The sequence below is a fragment of the Periplaneta americana genome, chromosome 12, assembly GCF_040183065.1.
Source record: "Periplaneta americana isolate PAMFEO1 chromosome 12, P.americana_PAMFEO1_priV1, whole genome shotgun sequence".
NCBI lineage: Eukaryota > Metazoa > Arthropoda > Insecta > Blattodea > Blattidae > Periplaneta > Periplaneta americana.
Genome location: NC_091128.1, coordinates 151,208,744 through 151,233,740, shown reverse-complemented (window position 1 = coordinate 151,233,740; position 24,997 = coordinate 151,208,744). Strand labels below are relative to the sequence as shown.

Sequence of the window (24,997 nt, the reverse complement as noted above, 5' to 3'; positions counted from 1 at the left end):
GTTTGTTTTCATGTTCTCGGAAATTAAAAAAGCTCAACTACATTTCGCTTTTTCAGTCTTTTCCTCGACCATGAAAACGTCAACATACCGCTCTTGTAACGTATATTACTATTGTGCATCGAGCCATGGAAATCCAAGGCTTACCAACCCAAAACTGGCCTCACGTTCACAAGTTAAGTTTGCGGTGTTATCCTTATTGCTTTACCAATAAGTGCCAGAGCGTCTTTCCACCTCAAGACCCATCTTTAAATTCTAACGAGTTCAACCGGAATTTGCAGTGAAGTGTTTGTTTGGGTTAGTACCTTCCGAGTTTATCCCGTCTCTCCTGCCAGAATTTCACATTTTCCTCATTATTCATTCTTATGCGAAGTTACGTACAATTTTGACTCCTTAGTCCTACAAAGAATTCAGAGCCAAGAGTAGACTATGGATTCTTATGGACCGTTACTTTCCTTTGTTTTTTTAATTGGTTATTTTACGACGCTTTATCAACTACAGTGTTATCTAGCGTCTGAGTGAGATGAAGGTGATAATGCTAGCGAGATGATTCCAGGGTATAGCGCCAAAAGTTGCCCAGCATTTGCTGTTAATAGGTTGAGGAGAAAGCACCGGAAAAAACGTCAAACAGGATTTGAATCCGGGCCCACTCCTTTCACTTTCACACGTATTAACCGTTACTCCACAGCGGTAGACGTTACTTTATTTAGCACTCATAAAGTTTTAACTACAGAAAAGGAAGTTTTCAGAATTAGGGAGCTGTTGTACGAAATATCGGGTGAACAACCCTTCGCGCGCTCGTATTTTCACGGCTTGCGCCTAGTCGGCGAAACTAGCTGCAAAGTCTCCCGTCTCCACCGCGTTGAAGTTCGCGTCAGGTGTCAGTGTGAGTTGTACTCTTGCAAGATAAGTACGTGTTCGTAATATAGTGTGTTAATTAAGTTAATATGTCTCAATTCAGGTATTTTATTTCCCAAAGAGTATTCGCGTACGATTCATACCTGCGTACAGAATCGGCTCGTGAAGTAGGAAGATTATTTGGAGAGAGATTCCCTGGGTGAGTAAAATACTTTTACTTTACTTTTTAAGTGTTTATTTTTTAAGTATGTATAAGTGTTTATTAGTATCTAATAGCTGTAGGTAGATTTTTAAGTGTTATTAGTGTTTATTTTAAGTATTTATTAGTAATAACTTACACGACAAACTATAGGTAGAATTTTTAAGTGTTTACTAGTAATAACTTGCACGGCAAACTGTAGGTAGAGTTTTTAAGTATTTATTAGTAATAACTAGAGCCCGGATGTTTAGGCATGCATAACGGTTAAAATAGGCAGGCAAAAAAAAAAAAGTCAATAAAAACGTAAAAACAAAAGGCACAATAATCTTTGAAAAAGGCACTATAAAAGACATAATATATTTTAGCAATAAATTTCAATTATATCAACATAACTCACACATTTTTACTTCGTAGCTGACACATGTTGAATTATAAAAATACTTTTTTTTTTTTCGTGATTAACTGTCTTTTCACAAACTTTGCATAACAAAATTGTTCCATCGGTTGAAAACACATGGGTACCAAATTCACTAATGTAAGCATGAAATTTACTTTGCAATGGTTTACTGAATTTAGGAATTCTAGCTAACCGATCTTATACCTTCTGTCACCCAACAATAAGTGACTGTTCCTCGCTCAAATTTCTTTCTCCTACAATAATAAACACGTTTAGTACAAAATTGTAACAGCAAGATTTCAAATATGAAAGCAAATAATTGAAAATGCTACATGACAACTTCTATAAGAACGAGCTTAATATTTAAAATTATAAAACTGATTTTTGGTATAGTGAAGACATGACAATATTAGGTCTATATTTGTAACTGTGGATTGTCGATCATTATTCATATTACACCAATAGTATTAAAGCACGATTATTAGAGGATTAAGCACCGAAATAAATTACTTTTATTTACTGCTGTTAGTAAAGTTAGTTATTGTTTCAAATATTTAAATTTCATACACATTACTCAAGAAAATACTAGTGGAAACACTAGTAATGCGTCACTTCGATTATTGTGATTTTCTACTGACTGACCTCAATGTCAACCAGTCGCAAAAATTACAACTTGTTCATAATTCTTGTGTTCGCTTCGTCTGCGATGTCCGTCGCGCTGACCACATTACCCCATCCTTCCAAACTCTAAAGTGGCTACGGCTTAACGAACGTAGAAATTTTCATTCTCTTGTTCTCCTTTTCCAAGTTCTTCACACCTCTACACCTACCTACCTTGCCTCCCATTTCAGTTACCTGTCATCATATCAGAATCTCTTCACACGCACGCAAAATAGCCGCATACTAGCCATACCAACACATAAGACATCATCGTATTCATCATCATACACAATCTCGCTCTCGCGCTTGTGGAATACCCTACCCAGTGACATCAGAGACTGTCGGAATTTAGTAGCGTTCAAAAGCAAGCTTATTGAGCATTTTCTTACTGCGTAGAGTAGGTTTAATTTGTACTTAATCAATAAAAGAAATGCTTCTCTCTTCTTAACTTTCACAATAAACTGTCCAGCTTTTATTAACCAGTTAATCTTTTAGTACTTTGATTTTTATTGTATCTGTAAATTTATTAGGCCTATTAATTGTAATTATAATAGTAATTGTATTCTTAATATTGTAGTTGTAATCCCCTGGTAAAGGGGAAGAGAAGGCCTGATGGCCTTATCTCTACCAGGTTAAATAAATAAATAAATAAAAATAAATAAATTACATTACAATTAATTAGAAAATTGCAAATAAACAAGAAGTATTGCTTTAAAATTACAACATAAAAAACATTTATTAGCAAGAAATACCTTAAAAAGGCAAAATAGGCAAAATAAAAATCGGCGCTATCACTTTGATTTACTCCAAATTACATTTACACCTATGCAAATTATTTACTTCCACCCAATAAAAAAGGCATTTTGCCAAACATCCGGGCTCTAGTAATAACTCACGCGACAAACTTTAGGTAGATTTACTGCGACTTCCTGGCACCCGTGGTAATCGGCTTGACTCTCCCAAGATCCGCAAGCAGTAGAAGCGGACGCGCGGAGGATTGTTCACCTAGTACATTGTTTAGTATGTATCATTATTCACTGGAAAGAACAGAATGCCAGAATTTTACTTCTTAACCAGAGAAGAAACGTATTTGACATGCGAGATTTAAGGCTACAGTACCCGATGCGTTGGCGCCATGGAATAGCAGCAACTACATACTGTGGAACGTTTTGTTTGCTACATACGGTACTTATTTATCTCATGAGACCAGTTCGTATACGCGAGATGTCAAAAGAAGCGACACTCTCACTCACTTCAAAAATAAACACACGACATGCTATATCAGATTCTTTGTTATTGTTTATGTCTGGCATTACCAGTTCCAAGAACGAGAGACAGCTACTGTTAATGTTTGCGGAAGTGCGTAACTTATTGCAAATGTACCATAACCTTATGGTTGTACTATGTTCTAGTTGTGAAACTGGAGAAATGTCACAACATTGCTCTTGTGAGCCCCACAATATTCTCTCAGCAGCATGTTCTCTCAATTCAAGATTATCTGTCTCTGAAAGAAAAAAATATTTGAGTCTTCAACTTTAAATAACTGAGTATAACGGAAACAAATCAGAGAAAAGAGAAATAACAATATAATTAATTTAGTCTTTTAACTTGAAATTAAGTTTGTACCATTGAACATTTGAACCCATCGTTTCTAAATCACTGAGAGAATTCTTTCTAATCTGAGATCATTTTCACTGAACTCTTTACCATAAATAATATTAATTTTAAATAATTAACATTTTACCAAAAAAACCATTCATTGCTGAAAATTGTGTTCTTTAAACGAGTGTAGGTAAAAAATTAAGGAACTCTTGTTCGATAAAATACTTAAACATTTCACTTCATGTATAAAAAATTACTCATATCCTAATGCTGTTTGTAAATACAGAATGAACCGTAAGTAATGTCATTAATTTCAGGGGGTTATTCTTTGAGATGCAAATCAACACACATAATAAAAAGGTCTGCAAATTCACTATGCGAATACACGAATTAAATGCGAAGTGAGCGTGTATTCAGTTGTGTGTGTTGCGCTGGCGTAGCGGTGTTCACATGCTGCCGTGTGCAAAAGATCTGGCGTAACACGTCAAGTACAGTACACGGAACCAAGACATTCCAGTATTTCTCTCCTTAATTTCTCCCCAATCGTTAGACTTTGGACAACAAGTTAAATCGATGTAGATTAACTCAAACTACATTATCCTGAAGTACTTCACATTCCTTCTGAGACAACCTATATAGGATGCACAATAGACCAAAGTATGCCTAATTGTAGGCCTAAGAATTTGAAAATCCAAACGAATCCAAGTCAAGAGTCTGATAAACCTATGAAACGTGGGTAGCAACATAATGGGAAGTAGGTTTATACAGGGACATCATTTTATTTTTACTAACATTTTTAATATTAACCTGTCTATACCTTTAGAGAACCGGAAACACAGTTTGCTTATCCCCTTCCACGACTGTAGTTCGATGATACTGGCGTAAAACACAAACAAATCACTCCACTAGGTATAGGAAGGAAGAAAAGTAGTTCATCCATTTACGTAAACTAGGAAATATCGCAATTTTGAGTTTCATAATTTTCATTAGGTTTTTCTTTAATCAAAGTACAGTACTGTATTAAGAATAAGTGTTTTTACTCACGAACTGAGGTATCCATGCGAACGTATTCATTATGCAGTGTATATTATACTGTCTGCAGCACATTAGCGTATAATATAGAGAAAGATGTTAAATTGAAAAATAATCATAATATCAATATTTAAACACAAGTTTGAAAATGGTGGCCGTTCATTTCGATACAGGCTTCAGTTCTTTTGTGCATATTATCGCATTATAGACTACTGCATCTAATTCCAATTGCCAGTTTCGTCCTTCGTACTAGTAACTCACGTTGAAATAATTCTGTATCTACTCTACGTACTGTAAATTCAATCTTCACTTCTGCCGGACCCGAAAATATAAAATTACTCAGACATGCTATCTACTGTCCGTCCAAGTGGTTATGCCGCAGGATTGTAGAAAGGGGGAAATCACGTGACAGTTAATTACTTAATGAGGTCCTTTTATTTAAGTTAAATTAAACAGTTGTATAATATTACGTAAACGTCCAATTCCAAACAGAAATTAATGTTTTCAGAAAAGAGCTACGACAGCCCAGCTAGTACAGAGGGGCGAGCAGAAGCAGGTGGGAGAAATCGGGATGCGACGAGGCAAACGGACAGTACCTGTGCGAAAATATGATTCAATATTGAAAGCTCTTTCGTCACTGGAAAACGCGAACATATTTCTGGAACGTACTATACTCATTCAGTACTGCTTACTATCTGCGGTCTTGGTTCTGTGTGGAGTTGGAACTTCATTAGTAGAAGGGGTGGGAGTGAAGTACATTCAAAAACTCAGGTACAATAAAAATTGAAGTAAAAATAAAATGATGTCCCTGTATAAAAAAGACATCCTTATTACTTCGGTCTGTAATAGTGTAGTGATCAGATCATAAATGTTGCCTTGAAGTAATGAAATACGAATAATGCTGTAAGCGAAGTATTTCGAGAAATTCTGTAACTAGAGATGGTGTGGTGTATATTTACATATTCTCACATAGTCTGTCAGGACGTTAAAGAAGAGAAAGATGTTCTGTTCCAGTTTGTAAACAACACAAACACTGATCACTGGCATACTGCCGTCATAAAAAAAACATACTAGAAACTACGTTATTCGACTTTTATCATAATCTCTCAACATTTTCTCCCCCTCCTCCACTATTCGGAGATATGAAATTTACCAGTCCTGCAATATTATCCACTGAATGTTAAAACCTTTTACCTGCCAATGTTCCCAATTGAGAAAATGAAGTAATTTCCCACTTTCATCTATATAAAAACAAGATTTCCGTTATTCTTTCATTGCTATAAATTAAAGGTTCATACTTACTTTTAGCCCAGATCACATATAGATTGATCATTCCTATGTTAAAATCGGTTGCACTTTGAAGAGAACCGCCAGGATCGCCACCCGTCCGCCGTAAATGAACACGATATGGCAGTACAGTCGTTAATGCAATTGAAATGGGACTTATGACGTGACTCCTTATGTTACAACTAGATGGCAGCATAGTAAACCTGACAAAAGTTGTTACCGTCAAAGCCTATAACGCCGAGAAATCTGGGTATATATGATCTAGGGCTAGGCTTTTAGTAACATTTATTTAATATTTGTATCAAATGTTGGATAGGAAAACATCAAATTATGCTAAAATGGTCTAAATCACCTTTACAAAAAATAAACGTAATTTTATAATTTCCTGTTCAATTATTTTTTTCCTTCCTTTATGATAACGACACTACACATTATATGAATTACGTTCCAATTGATTTTAAATCGATTTCTGGCAGTCTGAATCCTAACATAAGTATCACGTTCTCAGTTTTGCGTTAACAATAATGTTAATAATTATACGTAGGCCTGCACATGAACTCCAGAGAAATTTTCATTTCTCATTGTTGAGGGGCAGCATTTTCTGCAACTTAAGTCGAGAATGAAAATAAACTCAGTTTATGATTAACTGTAACCATATTTAGAATTATAGTCCCGTCGCTCTTATTTCCGGCAGCCAATCACGTTGCAAGTCGGCTACATTTAAACGTGTGCGTCTGGTGATTCGCTGATGATGAAGTTATGCATTTCCTAAGGCTCGATAAATACTTATAATCGCCCGCCATTTTGGCTCTTTCGTTGGCGTTCGCAGAAAGCACACGAGGACGTTATTTGCCGCTCAATTATTTGCTGAATTACAGCGCGTTTGATTTATTATCATAGGAGCTACGACATGATAATGTTTAACGATGTGGCAAATATATTCCTCGTCTGGTAGCTCGGCAACGAAAGAACATAAATGGCGAACGATACTACCTACCTAGACTTTATAGAGCCTTCACTTCCTAAGACGTAAGCAAAGAGGAGGAGTCATGCCAGGAATAACAGCGTCGCGACTATATAATTTTCATAAAAGTATTATAATATCAGTGTTGTAAGACGGCGGGAAAAATCCCGCAAAACGGGAATTTTAAGTATGGGTCGGTATGGCGGGAGTTTTTGCAATAAAGGGTTGAATTCGGGATTTTTATTACATGTATTATTTATTATTTCTTACAATTTTGCAAGTTATATTATGTTAGTGTAGTGTAAATTTTCACTTCTAGACTTTTCAAAGTTATGTATACTTTTCACATTAATAACTCTTCTGGTTTGACCGTTTATATCAGGCATTTCCAACTGCTGGCTCTGTGACGTCACGCGTCTCTGCTCGAAAGACAATTCGGCGTATAAAAGGCTAACAGCGGTCCAACTCAATTGGCAAAATTTAAATTATAGCTTACATACTATACAATATCGCAATTCTTTAGTCTTGTATTTACCTAACTTATTGCAGGGTCAAGTGGTGACATATTCAGCTACAAAATCAACGGACTAAGGCTCGATTCCTTCCACTCTGAGTATGTCCTTTGTGTTGTGATAAATCGTGGCTTTGCGTCATAACGCCATAACTAGCAATTCCCGTTACTTGTGAATGTCTAGGACTGGTCACAAACTTCACAAGAGTGAGAACCAAACGGGCCAACAGACCCAAACTTTTTAACTGGATTATAATGGTGATTATCGCGATTATGACATTTATTATTGAATTATCAATGCTTTATCTAATCGTGTACTCTAAGTTCTCGCTATCACTGAGACAATGTTTGTACAAAGGCATGGTCCAATAAGCAATGATTGATAATTCGGAGAATCTTCGAACTGATGGTATCAGTCGGATTAGATTCAAACCCAACATCTTGACATTAATTACAGATTACAGTAATAATTTAATCACGCAATTTATGAGATAGCAGTTGGATCATTGACTGATGGCACACCAGCATATTTTCTCCAAAATGTGCCGTGAACACCTGACGCTGACATTTCAGGACCGCTGGATTGGTCGGGGAAGCCCCACACCTTGACCTGCTCGTTCCCCAAACCTAAATCCCCTAGCTAGACTTTTGGTTATGGGGACACATGAAGGAATTGGTGTACTCCACTCCAATCAACAATGTGCAGACACAACAGGATCGCATCTTCAAAGCATGTCAGCACATAGGCTACGAGAACAATCAGCAACAAATTTCAAAGAGTGCAGGATTCCTTACGCCGAAGGGCAGAAGAATGCATCGCCATGAATGGACGTCACATTGAGCACCTCCTATGAACAAGTGTTCAGATCTCAGAAAGTATATGTTGTAGGACCCATGTTTATTGGACATTATTTTCTTGTTTTGATGCATACTAGCATCTCCTAAAATATTGGATACTTTTTTTAACACTCTGTATTTTTAAACCTCTTCTATCCACACCCAATAATTTCTTATACTCACACTTTCATTTCAAACCTAATGACTTAATTTAATATATTCAAAATTATCACTTTCACTTCTCCTTCCTTCATCCATTTCTATCAGTTTACTTATCTCGATCTCATTTTACTTACTTCGGTACTAATTTTATTACTAGGCCTAATCATTGCTTTATCCCTGTAAAAACAGGTTCGTTGTTAGATATACGTATTTCTTATATCAATCCACAGTTCCCTAATTTCACTCATTCATGTCTTTCCCTTCTTTATCTCACTTCTTTTCTTTATTCCGTGTTTTGCTATCCTAGTTCGTCACCTCTCCATACTTTTGTAGCATGTCTCTCTTTCCATACTAATAATAGGCCCACTTAGGTTATATAATTACAGCCTTTATTAATAAAAAAAACAACTTTCAGTCATTTTATTTGCTCTGGAGGTCTGGCTCGGGATCTCGCAGAGTGAGGGTGATTGTGGAGCATGGTGGAATGATTATAATGGTGAGGGGAAAGGCGAGAACCCTGAGAAAAACTCTCGTGCCCGCTTAGTCCACCACAAATTCCTCTGTGAGTCAGACGGGTAACAAACCCGGGTCGCCAGGGCGAAAGACAGAGAGGCTAACCACTTCTCCACGGGCTGTGGTAACGATAATGTTAGTATTAACATTGTACTAACGATGATGGTAACAATGATGGTAGTTCTGGTGGTAATAGACCTACTGATGATTGTGAAGGTAGTAGTAATGGTGACGGCAGTCATGGTGGTAGAACTGATGCGGTGGTGTTAACGGTGGTAGTATACCTTATTTTATTTCAAGGAGTGCAGTTCGGTGGCTCCTTTGAACACCCACTTACAGATTTATGACTTCCTACACAAACACCCCTGACAATTCCTCCTGTCCCCTAGTCCCAACATTGCACAGTTGTCACAATCCTGATGACCTTCGAAATTATGTAGTGAAACTGACGGGATTCTTGGAATTCGGAAAAGATGCGGCAACTCTGCCTCCACGTGGATTTGACGGGCACCTGTCAATTCTTCTGAACGAGGGTTGTGATTGGTTACTAACAAGAGAAGACAAGATTTCCGTCACAGTAAGGAAGACATTTATTTATGACAACCAATTAGTAGGGGGCAGTAGAAGGTCTGTCGGCAAAGTCCTTTCTACGAAACTGCACTCCATGAAAAAAAATAGAGTATAATAGTGATGGTGATAAAGATAGCAATGGCGGTGATGAAGATGGTAATGGTGTAATCATGGTAACTGGGGTGGTAACAGGTGGTAATGATAAATAAGGTCATAACTACAAACTGATCTACTATTGTTGATGATAGTGGTATTGGCATTGATAGTAATTGTGATTATGTCGCATTTGTTTTTAGCGTTCTATAAACCTAAATCTACAACATAGGACCCACAACTCACCCACTATGCTTAAAAACTGAGCTTTATAATAAGTAAAATAATCTTTTTGTTATAGAGAATTATCAATTGGTTGTTCCATTGTTAGCGAAATGTCAAACAGTAGCTTATGTATTTGTAAACTTCACCAAAGCGATAAATAATCTTAATTATTACAGCCGCCGCGAGTATTTTCGTCAATTTCCCTGGATCAAAGCGACCATAATAAATTATTTAACGCTTTGGTGAAGATTTCCTAGGTGTGTTTTATTTTAAACGTTATGTTTTATTTAACGACGCTCGCAACTGCCGAGGTTATATCAGCGTCGCCGGTGTGCCGTAATTTTGTCCCGCAGGAATTCTTTTACATGCCAGTGAGTCTACTGACATGAGCCTGTCGCATTTAAACACACTTAAATACCATCGACCTGGCCCGGCATCGAACCCGCAACTTCGGCCATAGAAGGCCAGCGCTATACCAACTGCGCCAACCAGGCCGACTGTTTTATTTTATCTTTCATAATTTATAGTAGTTGAAGTTTCGCATTGTTATCGGAGTGTTTATTGGAAAAATCAAGAAATAACTTATCTTCAATGCATTTAAGTAAACTGCCAAACACTTTAGAAGACACTTCGATCAATCTCTTAAAACAGTTGCAAAACGCTGGGAAATAAAACACTTACTTAACATTTCAGTAACAGATAACATTTTTCTCTTATACGCCACAGTCTAAAAAAACCCGGATTATTGAACGTATTAAGAAGCGCAGTTTTTACGCATTGGTAATTACCGCCACAACTTCACTTCCTTCTCGGAGGAAGTCCACACGTGTGGAGTAACGTTCAGCGCGTCTGGCCGCGAAACCAGGTTGCCCGGGTTCGAATTCTGGTCGGGGAAAGTTACCTGCTTGAGGTTTTTTCCGGGGTTTTCTTTTTTTTTATTGGGTTATTTTACGACGCTGTATCAACATCTAGGTTATTTAGCGACTGAATGAAATGAAGGTGATAATGCCGGTGAAATGAGTCCGGGTCCAGCACCGAAAGTTACCCAGCATTTGCTCGTATTGGGTTGAGGGAAAACCCCGGAAAAAACCTCAACCAGGTAACTTGCCCCGACCGGGATTCGAACCCGGGCCACCTGGTTTCGCGGCCAGACGCGCTGACCGTTACTCCACCGGGGTTTTCCCTCAACCCAATACGAGCAAATGCTGGGTAACTTTCAGTGTTGGACTTCGGACTCATTTCACTGCCATTATCACCTTCATATCATTCAGACGCTAAATAACCTCAGATGTTGATGCAGCGTCGTAAAATAACCCAATAAAAAAATTCTCGGAGGAAACCATCTGAACGACTTTATTATCCATTAAAATCCATTGCACCATAGGCGGAGCGAGAACCGTTTCTTTGGGGGAGGGGGCAAAGCAAAACCATAGAATCCCCATATAACCGGGTTATGGGGGACATCATTTACCTCCTCCCCTGTTATAACTTGACCGTGGGACAGTGTATCGAAATATGATCATCTAATGAAGGTATTTTCGAGCGGCATGTTTCTTACAGTGTTACATTCTTAACCGCGATGTTTCGGACCGAGTTGTATAGGGCTTGAACTGTAGATCTACTACAAATTATAATAGGGCATAATTTAAAACAATCTCTATTTTTTTCTCTCTCTCGTACAGAAACACATATATAACAATACAACTACGTAACAGTGCTAACAGAAACTTTTTTACGTCAAGCTCTTCTGAAGATATATGAAATGTAAACTCTATTTTACTTAATGTCGTCTTTAAGTTTACACATTATACCGGCTTCACTTTTCTTTTTTCTGCATTGTTGAGCAGTATGTTATTCATACATCTCCAAGTAACGCCTGTTCACCTGCAGGCTTCTAACACGTGAGTACAGGCTGTTACAAAAGAAAAATTACAGTGCTTCCATTCCTCAAATGAGGTATAGAAATTCTCATACATTCAAAAATTTAAAATAAATTTTATAGTCCAGACACATGATCTCAAGACATTAATTCGTCAATTTAAGCACAGAAACTTAATCATAAAAAAAGCAAAAAAGATCTTTTGAATTCAATATTTTCTAACGTAAATAAAAAAAAAACAAAGTTCAGAGAAGTTTGGGATGGCAGTACCCCCATGCCCCCCCCCCCATAACTCCGCCTATGCATTGCACTCGTCTCGAATCCAAAGGGTATCATGAGAGCACCGAAAGCGACTTTTCATGGATATGAAATCCATGATACAGAATTATGGACTTCAGACTACGAAAGTTTATCAAGATAGAATACGAGCTTCTATAAGACTTGATACAAAAAAGTGGTTAAACTTCCACAATACAAGGATCGTAAGGGAATGTTGCCAGTTCTCCACCGCCTATAAGGCAGTGAAAACGGAGACAGACCATAATATTCTTAGTATGATATCCAAATCTATGCGACTTCATCATTCCGTACCCAATTCTATACTAATCTCATTTGAAACGAGTTATACTAATATCACACTGTAATACGATATGTATCTGTGCGTAGGTGTATTAAACTCACAGCAGAAATTTTGGACCCAACATATATAATGCATTAATTAGAGCTTACCCTGAGCTAAGTACACTTAACACACATAGATTTAAGAAACAAATCAGATTAATTATTTAATTGTTTAAGCTAATTGAGTTAAAAATTGATACTGTAATATTTATGTACTTCTTTATTTTCTGTTTGTATATAGACCCTATTATTACATGCTGTATTATTTTACCATTTATTAATGTTATTGTGCTCAATGAACTCTCTTAATTTTGTGATATATTTTGTATAACTGATATGTACTGCGCCCGAGCACGAGCTTCTGCTCTTTCGGGCTGCAATGCCTAATGTAGCTCATGTGTAAAGTATTAATAAATAAAAAAATACATGTTAAATATCTTGTAACAATACGCCGATTTACAGAACGGATATGAAATGCTTCTGCACCGTGAGAAGCAACAAGCACTGCTGCTGGACTACCGCCAGATTGTTGGAAGGAACCCAAAAAAACTTCTCGCATTTATTCACACTCAAGCAATGGTTACTGACCTTATGTGACGGGTAGCAGTGATAGAGACACCAGACAATGATGGGTTGACTGCCACAGGCCGTGTATTGACCTCGTAAGGTTTCAGCTGGTCAACAGGTTCCAACAGCTGGTTTTTGCAGTCACCAGTATCACGTTTTCAGCAGCCATCCAGCAGCTCAACGTGCAGAAGAGCAAATACCGGTCGTCTTGTACACTCAAAAACGAGTCGTTCACTATTGAATGATGAATGCACAAAACGGAAGTTGTCCGGAGGGGACACACGACGGAAAGAGAGGAAAACACGAGGGAGGATGGAGTGACTGGGAAGAAGTGACGACAGATAACGTTACGGGAGAACGTGGGCGACTGCTTTCCTCCACACTCACTCACACATGCACTCACGCACACCTTCAGCAGAACTTGAGAGCGCACACGGAATTCGTGTTTCACTTGTCTCTGCTTAGAGCTCAACTGTTCGCTCCCCCAATCCGTGGCCGCGGTGGCCGCCGCGTCAGTTATTGATCGAGTCGTCAGACCGCCAAGAGAGGGAGGTCTCGGCGTCGGAAGCGCCGTCACGCGGACAAACACGGGAACACATGCGCTGGACTGACTCTTTTTATTTTATTTTATCCATTTTTTTTTTCTAGTGGCTTCTTTTTTGGATGCTAGCCATGCACCTAAAGAAATGCTAGCCAAACAACTTCAACAGGGAATCTTTTCATTGCGCCTTCCATTCACGTATGGAATAAAAAACATTACTCTTCGTCTCTTCCGAGACTGTGGTACTTACGGGGGCATTGGTAAGGGGTAAATGACATCAGGATTCCCGTAATTCCCCCCACGTGGCCGAATTGTTTATGTAAATGGAATCTTTTGTCATAGTACATGAAAATACTGCATACCAGGTTGTTGGCAATGTGAATGCCAGCAGGAAATCTGGAACGGACTTCAGAAAATTGTATATTATATTTATTTATTTATTTATTCTGGTGTAGTTAAGGCCATCAGGCCTTCTCTTCCACACCACCAGAAATACAAATGCAATAACAGAAATAAAAAGGAAAAAAAACACTATAAACAAAGTAAAGTCACACAAAAATATACACAGGTTGCAGTCACACAAACTTTAAATGAGTGATTAAGTATAATTAATTGTATCCTAATTAATTAACATAAACAAGAAACTTGCAATTTTAATCTAGAGTAAAAAACACAAATCAACACTTCTAGCAATACCTAAAAAGCATTAAACAAGACAAAATTTTCCAATTTAATTTTGAATTGTGATAAAGTCCGGCAGTCCCTGACGTCATTAGGTAGGTCTTAACGAATTCCAGAGACGTGGTATTTCTACAGTGTAGGAGGATGAGTATAGAGACGTTCTATGATGAGGGATAGAAAGAAGTGCTTGATGCCGGTTTCGAAGAGTTATAAGAAATTGAAAGCGCGATATACGGTCTATAGATAATATTAAAACGAGATTTGTTCGATTTAGTAAAATAATAACTGCTGACACCAATAACCCAAGTTTTAAAATGATTTCTGTGAATACTGTACAATGACTCCATTCCTATTATTAAACCTACCTGGAAGTCGTTCTTGGTTATATAATATATTCAATAGTTATCAACTTATCACTGAGTCCGAGTTTCACGAGTTCGAGCCCGGCAAGAGCAATGATAACGAAAAGAATACTCAACAACTGTAAGTGAAGTGTAAAATGTTTATTGTAGTTCAGTTTGAGCTCTGAACACGAAAATATTAGTGTTGTGGGATTTAATCGATTAATAGATCAATTTCTGTTGTAAGATTAATCGATCAAAATATTTAATCGAATAATCGAGTCGATTAAAATTAATCAGTCCACACCTGTGGAGTAACGGTTAGCGCGTCTGGCCGCGAAACCAGGTGGCGCGGGTTCCAATCCCGATCGGGACAAGATACCTGGTTGAGGTTTTTCCGGGGTTTTCCCTTAACCCAATATGAGCAAATGCTGGGTAACTTTCGGTGCTGGATTCGGACTTATTTCACCGGCATTATCACCTTCGCCTCATTTAGATGCTAAATAACCTGAGATCTTGATACAGCGTCGTAAAATAACCTACTTAAATAAATAAATAAAATTAATCGGTTGTAATTGATATTAATTATTATTTTGTTACTACAAACTCATACTAAATATTCCGACAATATTTCTCTCTCGGAAATTGCTTACTTAGAAGAACAATAGTACTGTTATTTTCTAACTGTAAATCAGGTAGCGTAGGGAAAATCTTTGCACAAACACTTCAGAAAGAGATGGAGATATGAGGACAGTGACCTAGCCTATCTCTATTGAAAGTTGAAACACAATGCGAAACCCTTATTAAGTATTATGGTTTTCCAAGAAAACTTCCACCTTGTTGTCAGATCATCTTTCTAGCATATGAAATACATACTTTTCTGGGATTCGTCCCCCTCATCCCTTATAAAATAGCCATGTCTACACTGTGTGCAAGTGAGGGCCTTCTTCTCTTTCTAAAATCTGGTAATTCGATTACAATAGGGACCAGTCTTCTGTTTCGACCGCTGTACTTTTGCAGTTGCAGTTTCTGTACTGAGTTTGTATATGACGATTGTGTGTTTAGTTTGATAAAGAAAAAAAAATCAGTTTTCTGTGGTTTGTGAAAAATGTAAACTCCATTATGTCATATGAGAATTTTAGAAGTAAACTCAGTAAAACGTTTGGATTTAAATTGAACGATCGTGGAGAAGTGCTTGACAGAAAAAAAGTTTTTTCGTGTTTAGTGATGCAGGAAACATTGTTACTGAACGTAGAGCGGCACTTAATTCGGAGCATGTGAATGCACTCACATCTTTAAAATCATGGATGAAGCAGTATTAACTAGGTGAGTCTTCATACTTTTTGTTATTTATGTTTGTGTAAAAATTCCCGGAGAAATTCACACAATAAATTAAAAGCCTCATAATAAATATGTTAGTAAGTAATTAAAATAGTTGTTTTGTAATATAACGATACAATATATACAGATATACAACATTTCATACTTATGCTTATCACCAAACACAAGTTGAATTTAACAATAATTGTGTATTACAGTATATTAAGAATATATTTAATATAGTAAATATAGTAACGATTTTCCACATTCTACAATAGCTGTTCATATTTTTGCATAGGACAGACTGGAATATCATTTCAAATAAATGAACACATTAAGCAATAACTAAACCATACATCACATCAAATTACGTAAAACATATTGCCAACAACAAAAGGAAACAAAAAGGAAAAGAAAAGAAAGAAATCTCTACGTACGGTATTTTAAGGTATATGTACACCTTTACATACAAAACATTTTGTATTGCATAATTTTTCTCTGTAAAATTTTTATACAATTGAGAATGGTACCAGAAAGAGAATGAAGTGAACAGATCTCTTGAAATTATGTCTAAATTGTTTATACAAATTATTTTATTTATAATTTTGACATACAACTTGAAACATGATAGCTCATGCAGTTTTTAAGATAGAGCCACAGTTTTTTCATTGTTTTATAGCTAAAACTATTCTTTAATGCCTGACATAGAGCTATTTTTTGTTTTCATTTTCATTTACATTAATTAAATATTACCATATATGTAACTTATACTAATATTTTTGTTGCATATATCATGTAAAAATCCATAGATAATTATTAACTACATTAATGTTATTTTACTCATTGTCAGGCACTAGGGGACATTTCAAGCTTCAAAATGACACCATTATCTTCTTGGTATCACCATATTTGACTGAGATATCATGTTTAAAAGAATTAAATATTCTAAAATTACTATTTACAGTAAATGAGCCACAAACTTTCAGAGCCTAGAAGACTCCATCATCATATGTCACCCCTTAAGCAGCTTCATGTCGGTCCTGTTTCAGCTTCTTTCTGCCTCACAAATACCTACTCCTTGTTTTAACTTCAGGTGTTGAATGTTTTTTGGCATTTTTGTCCTTATTTTCCATTGATGCAACAAATCCTGCAATGGTGCTTGTCCCAGGGTTTATGCTCATCCTCCTCATAATTTTAATTTCTCCTTTTGGACTCTTATTAAAATGACGTACAACATCATTGTCACACAAATTTACAGTTTTATGACTAACAGTAAAAGATTATAAATTACTTCATTATGTAAGAACGTGTTTTCAATCTAATGATCATGCCCTGATATCTATGCATTTATTTTGGGACTAGAAAGAAGTTTATTTTACAAGCAATGCTGGACGAGGGGATTGACTGCTAGGAGAATCACTCCAAAAGTAATCCACAATGTAAAAGGTAAAAGGTAAAGGTATCCCCGAAACATGCCATGAAGGCACTTGGGGGGCATGGAGGTAGAGCCCCATGCTTTCCATGACCTCGGCACTAGAATGAGGTGGTGTGGTCGGCACCACGCTCTGACCGCCTTTTACCCCCGGGAAAGACCCGGTACTCAATTTTATAGGAGGCTGAGTGAACCTCGGGGCCGTTCTGAAAGTTTGGTAACGAGAAAAAATCCTGTCACCACCTGGGATCGAACCCCGGACCTTCCAGTCCGTAGCCAGCTAATCCACAATGTTTATTTAAAAATTACATTTTTATCCTACATCTTTGCTATTTTCACAGAATGTAGATACATCCTTAAGGAACAATACGTCACTTTTCCACATAATCCCCGCACCTTTCAACTGCCTTACGCCACCTTGGAATGAGGGCTGTATACCTGCACGATAAAAGTCTGAACCAACACGTCTGAGCTACTCTCTGGCGCCACTCACGGGAGCGACTTAAATTAAATTTGAATACAAGGGGGAAGGATGTATCTATGACCTCCATAAACTGCAAAGGTTTAGAATAAAAAATAAATTTTAAAAAGTGTTGTGCATTACTTTTGGAGTGATCTTCGTAGAAGTGACCGTGGCTGATGACACAGAATTTTGGAAAATGGGACTTATCTGAAAAACCATAAGGCATAAATCGAAAATTCTTATATCAAATTAAAGGGGAGAAAATTATCTATTAAAATAGTTATATTTTGAAAATTCTAATTTTTCATCTTTTTTTGGGTTTGGTGGTGTACATATATATATACCTTAAATTCACTGTTTAGTACTCCGTAAATTAACATGAATCTGTCGGTTTTTAAATAAACATCAGATGCAATTACGGTATTACACTGATTCACTATCTACTAACAGTCTGGTGTGATTGTAGACTCATTTTTGTATGAAGATAACATTTTAGAATACTACAATCATTTGCGCCGTCTTATAAATTCATCTCTTCTATAAAGCTAAGGACTGTTCAGCAGATGAGGTTGGCTATACATGTGCTCCGTCGAGTGCGAAACTGCTCTTCTTGATTGATTAATATAGATTGGCTTTCGGAGTTTATAGCCTATAAAACGCAGCAACTTCCTGGATTATACCAATCTGTCCGCACGCTCCCTCGCTTGATTCACATATACGTACGTACGTCGTTAATTTATGCGCCATGTACCAGATCTGGCCAAAAAGATGTTTGGAATTTGATCGAAGCTGTTTGAATCTTTTCCAGGGAATGGCTATTAAATTATTTTTCGATTTTCACAGTCAAGTTTAAGGGGTTAGGTACAGCTTACAGCATTAACATTTTGGAAATATTCAACATTTTTTTTCCTCCATTACTGTATCTTGTACAATAATGAAAATTAGTATGTGTAAAACACTGTTCTTGTGCTATATGAACAAATATATTTTTACAATTAAATTCCCCCCCCCCCCAAAATTCAGTACAGTGTGCAGTGATGAAGCGTTTCCCACATAACTCAAAAACTATCCAACATCCTGTGATGAAATATTTTGTGTGTATTTATGCATATCATATCTACAATATGATGCAAGATCACTCCTCTACCTTTGATAGATTGTCTGATAAAAAATAAAATCATTTTAAAAAATGGTCAAATATCAGTATTTTCTTCTAACACAAAATAAACAAAAACAAAAATATTATTCATTAAGGAATGTAGTTGAAAGAGCATGATATTGTAAACAGTCCACGCCTGTGGAGTAACGGTCAGAGCGTCTGGCCTCGAAACCAGGTGACCCGGTGTTCGAATCCCGGTCGGGGCAAGTTACCTGGTTGAGGTTTTTTCCGGGGTTTTCCTTCTCCCTAAACCCAACAAGAGCAAATGCTGGGTAACTTTCAGTGCTGGACCCTGGACTCATTTCACTGGCATTATCACCTTCATTTCATTCAGGCACTAAATAAACTGAGATGTTGTACAGCGTCGTAAAATAACCCAATAAAATAATAAAAAATTGTAAACATGAGTTTCTGCAATAAAATAAAAGAAATAAAACATGAAAAAGTTAACAAGTTTATGAGTTATGAGGGAAACGCTTCATCACTGCGCAGTGAACTGCCAACATTTTGAATTTTGATAAAAAAATATATAAATATATTTTTTTATTCATAAAAATAATTTTTTTCGTATAGCAGAAGGATAGTATTTTACACATACCAATTTTCATCATTGTACAAGATACAGTAATGAAGGAAAAAAATGTTGAATATTTTCAAAACTTTTACTGCTGTAAGCTGTACCTAACCCCTTAAGTTAAAAATCCTGTGCCTACGGTAAATTTCAGTACTGACTGATATGTTTTTGGCGAAAAATCTGAGAGCATCCATTCCTCTTTGTCCTTCATCACTAGTGTCTTCTAATTATGTATAATGCTATTATTTAAAATCAAGAAATTAAACTACAACATCGCATACAGAACAAGTAACACTCTACAAAAACATCTCAACACACAAACAACACAAACAAACAAATACAACCACACAGGCGTATACAAAATCAAATGTAACATCTGCAACAACTTCTACATAGGACAGACAGGCAGATCATTTCAAACACGTTACAAAGAACACATCACAGCCATAACAAAATTACAAAACACCTCCACATATACAGAACACATCACAAATGCCAACCACACCTACAGAGACATCAACACAGACATGGAAATACTGCACATCCAACCAAAAAGCCAGAAACTCAACACACTAGAACAATATGAAATATACAGACATACGAAAACACACCCCAACGATATTCTCAACACACAACTCAATTTCAAAACACATACACTCTTTGACTCTACACTACGAACGCACCCTCACAGGAAACAAGAGGCGCCAAGACCAACAACGACCAGTTCCGAAGATGACCGAAAATAGATCGAAACATGTTAACAAGGTACGTTAAAATTTAACACAAGAAAGTTCTTATCATACATATTCCGAAGTGATACAGTATTAAAAGTTGTGTAATCAAGATTTTCACTATGATGGAAGAGGACATCTCGTTCCAACCGTAGTTCTTTTAATATGGAGAGAAATTAAGACTTTTGTTGTAGTTCTTTTCATTTGGATTGAGTCTAGTAACATGCAGGAAAGGATGGAGCTGCGAAGTACGCAAAACCATTACAATAGAGAGGGAGAGAATCTTTTACTCTTCCCCTCCCTACACACTAATTCGGGATGCCTGTGATTTTAGACTTCTGCGCAGGTAAGCTCTCTGGTCAACTCCAGTAGCGCCAACTGTATGGACCCGTAGAGCCCAAGCCTACCCAATAATTTGCTGTGTTATTATTATTATTATTATTATTATTATTATTATCATCATTATTATCATCATCATCATCATCATTATTATTTATGAAATTTATGTATTTTAACTTATAGGAACCTCAAGAGTTTGAGCCCGCCCAATGTTTTTAAAAAATAGGCGCCACTGGACTCAATTCTACATGAAAACCACTGTGACATCTGACATCTGGATATTGGGTGTGCACATAAAGAGAGCAAGATAGTTTCTTGCAGACAGCCGGCGACAACCAACGTGGGGATTGTTCACGTGTTTTCAAACGCGACTGAACATAACAGAAATATGCTCAGACTTGTTGGCATTTCAAGCAGTTGACTGGAATGAAAGTTTAAAGGTAATCAGGCGAGAGATTTTTTGCCTTTATTTGTTCGGATATGGATTTCGCAGAAAAATAACAGTAATCACATTTGAATTTAATATCATATCCGGACATATGGTCAAATCATTCACAAACTGTACTTTTTTCATCTACAGGGGGAAGGAACAGAAATCTGAGGCCATAGTTTATATGTAGACCTACGTATAAATCCCTGAAAATAGTCTCAGTTGAATGAAATAGTTTTGGATGGGTTTTCATTTTCGAGAATACTACACACTTGACTGAAATAGTTACCTAACGGTCACCAGGTTTTACAGGTATATCTATGCCAGCGAGTTTCGTCATTACTGACACCTTTATAATTCCTCGCCTGACGCGAATTGGCCGTTCATGAAGAGCGTCGATGTAAGGTCGTGATCATTTCACAGAGAGGTAGTGTCGTGATAGCTTATTTTCATCCGTACACCATCTGTGCCGCAGTTTTTGGTGAAATTAAATTAAGTAAATGGGAAGAGGAAAAAATGGAGTATAATGGCGGAATGATATCTGTGAGAATTGATGAAAACGGGAGAATCCCGGAAAACATTCTCATTCTCCAGTGTTGTCCATTAAGATTGTCAATTCAGTCACCGCCGAGGAACGCAAGAAGTCCGTTCTCTAACATAGAGCTACCGAACAGTCATTGTACGAGTGACTTGCCACGAGGTATTGTACAGACGTGGACAAATTATTAACAAAATTGACGATTTTTATGATAATTCTGTTTACAAAATTTGACTTTTCAATTTAGACTACAATTGACAATTTTGCATTTTTCTATCATTACAGTAGACAGAAATATGCAAAAATGTCAACTGTAGTTTAAATTGAAGAGTTAAATTTTGTAAAAATATATAATAAAAATCTTCAATTTTGTTAATAATTTGTAAATTAGCGAAAATGTCAACTACAGTCTAAATTGAAGAGTCAAATTTTGTAAAACTATAAAATAAAAATCTTCAGTTTTGTTAATAATTTGAAAAAATATCCAAAATGTCAATTGTATTCCAAATTGAAGAATCGAATTTTGTAAAAATATATAATAAAAACCTTCAGTTTTGCTAATAATTTGTAAATATGCAAAAATATCAAATGTAGTCCAAATTGAAGAATCGAATTTTGTAAAAATATAAAATAAAAACCTTCAGTTTTGCTAATAATTTGTAAATATGCAAAAATATCAAATGTAGTCCAAATTGAAGAGTTAAATTTTCTAAAAGCATACAGTACAAATCTTCAATTTGCTAATAATTTGTAAATATGCAAAAATATCAAATGTAGTCCAAATTGAAGAGTTAAATTTTCTAAAAGCATACAGTACAAATCTTCAATTTGCTAATAATTTGGAAATACGCAAAAATGTCAAGTGTAGTCTTAATTGAAGAATCATATTTTGTAAAAATATATAATAAAAATCTTCAATTTTGCTAATAATTTGTCCACGTCTGTATTATATTGATGCTGTTATTCATGAGGTATTATATTATATTAGTGCTGTATTTTTGCTTGTACTTCTCCGCGAACGTCGAAGGCGTCAAAAGGGTTGGTTGGCATAATACTATAGAACAGTCATGTCAATTGATGCCCATAGGAGCAAGCGCGGCTTTAGAGCTCAGGAGAGCCTGAGCGCTTTACAGCGGAAAGGAAAGAGACAGACGAAAGAGGTGGTATATGCCGCTCGATCGAGCTACAATGTTGTACAGGGATGGCCAGCACTGATGCAATAGATAAAGGGAAGCGAACTTATTAAAACTGTATCCATGTTAATTTTTAGATTTGTCTGAGAAGTATAAGTGCATTATAAGAATGTGGATTTTAATTTGAATACTCATTTTTTACAAGTTTGTTTTTTTTTATTCAAAATAAATATTTTCTCAACTTTTTCTTATAGAAAAGTGACATTTTCAGACTTAGGCCTATTTATTTAGTAGCCTTACAGGTACTGAAAGAATGTTTTCGTAAATCTAATATACCGTAAATACGTATTATTGATGACAGTTTATTGAACATTTTGAAAATATTGGGATGGAAAGTGTTTGTAAGGAAATGAATTAACAAAGGTACTATTGTTACATCATAAACAAAAGATATGTGCTCATGTGTTGCAAAAATGTCAGCTCTATAGCTTGAGCAGATTTTGAGAAAATAATTTAATATTGTGAATTTTATTAGTAACAACAATGTAATTTATTCGTCACAACAATAATTCCTTTCTACAATTCGCCTTAAACGCTCTCGTCAACAATTGGATTTTCACTCAACACAGTATTCGTTATAGCACTCCACCGACGACAATGACAATTTACTTGGACTAGTACGAACAACAATGAACTGTTAATCTTAACTAATATTTACAAAGCACTATTTACAAATCAGAACTATCAGTTCTCAGTTCACAGTTCTTCTAGCTCAGTCACTCGAGTTCACAGTATCTCGAACCACAGACCTTCAGAGCCAGTCCACTGTACTCGAACTCAGGTCCCTCCAACTGCGGTCCACTGCACTCGAACTCAGGCCTTCGGATGCTGATACAGTTGCGGACGCACACTCGAGTCGAACTCCGGTACACAAGACTGGCTTGCTTGCTCTGGCTTACTCACTGACTGAATAACTGAAAAACTCCTCTAGTTCGCTGGCGTTTCTTCTTTTATAGCAAAATCATAGTTGCGAGAAATTTCTACAGGTGTGTAGAGAATTATCTGGATATCTCCACTTCGACGCACTTCTGGAATAGTCGGGAAGGTCCATTCCCCCTTACTCCGCATGCAGCAGTTGCGCGTGCACTCTCCCCTCGTCGCGTGGGCCCTTTCCCCTCTACTCTCCGCCGCGCGGCGTCCCTCCGTGCTCCGCGCGATCTGCTTTCTTGCGGGACGCTGGTCGTGAGTTCGAATCTCACGTCGCTGTCACAATATTCTGATGACAGGAAGTTGCGCACCAGTATCACCTTAAAAGCTAATGCGATAAGAGTTTTGTTACGGAATATTAGTTGCATTTAAAACATATACAGCACCTAGGTAACTTTGATTTGTACTGATTAGTTCATTGATTACTTTTATAAGGCTTATCATGTCATACTCAATTTCTTTTGGGGAGGGGGATATAACTTTCTTTATGAATGATGTGTTTCATCCATTTAGTACAGTATAGTTGTACTACTATGGAATTTAAGTGAATATTCCTTCTTAACTCTCTATTATGTTATTAACATTTAAAACATAAGTCCAATATTAAGAAATTGGTGTTATTACTTTTGCTTTACAGACAATATAGATAATGTCAAACAGAAAGAAGTCATATAAAAATAACGACATAAAATTTCACGTTCCTTCTGAAGTTTGTGCACCACTGTTTTCTTAATCCAACAGGCTGCTTATTCATATACACAACCCTTCCTCTTTCCATACTTAGCGCTTGATGCCCGCGCACGACGACAAGGTCAGAAAAATGCGCTTGCCTTGACATCACTGACTGTAGAATAACAACATAACACTGTTGAATTGACGATTATTTTTACATTAGGCTATTCTTTACAATAACTTAGCCTACATAAAGTAGGATAATAATAATAATAATAATAATAATAATAATAATAATAATAATAATAATACATGGTACTTCAGCCCCTTAAGAGACCACACCGACCAGCTGGCTGCTTGCCTCACGTCCACATGCCGAAGCAGGTATGTATTTATTTATTCACACTGCAATGGGTATATACTCGGTGGCAGTGGTAACTAATTACACTCAATAATGACAATAATAAACCCGTTAATTAAAAATACACTTAATAATACCAATAATTAATACAAATAATTAATACTTACAATAATTAATAATAATAATAATAATAATAATAATAATAATAATAATAATAATAATAATAATAATAATGATAATAATAATAATAGGGAATATCCTAAATTAAATGAAGCACAGTCACTTAAAATAACATTGAAAATAAATCTAATTTGTATCTTA

The 24,997-nt window shown here is 36.4% G+C and overlaps 1 protein-coding gene and 1 non-coding gene across 14 annotated transcripts in view; both read right to left on the bottom strand.

Moving 5' to 3' along the window:
- Ndae1 (Na[+]-driven anion exchanger 1) overlaps positions 1 to 24,997 on the bottom strand; it is a 704,613-nt gene that overhangs the window by 522,909 nt on the left and 156,707 nt on the right. For 4 of the 13 annotated variants that reach the window (XM_069842287.1, XM_069842292.1, XM_069842296.1 and 1 more), the window contains exon 1: positions 12,996 to 13,497. The exons of the other annotated variants lie outside the window; for them this stretch is intronic. The gene's annotated coding sequence lies outside the window, so the exon portion shown is untranslated. Of the gene's footprint in view, positions 1 to 12,995; positions 13,498 to 24,997 lie in introns of those variants that run through there. 13 annotated transcript variants of the gene reach the window in all.
- Positions 11,013 to 11,085, bottom strand: TRNAR-GCG (transfer RNA arginine (anticodon GCG)). Its single transcript has one exon. It is a non-coding gene; the product is annotated as a tRNA-Arg (tRNA).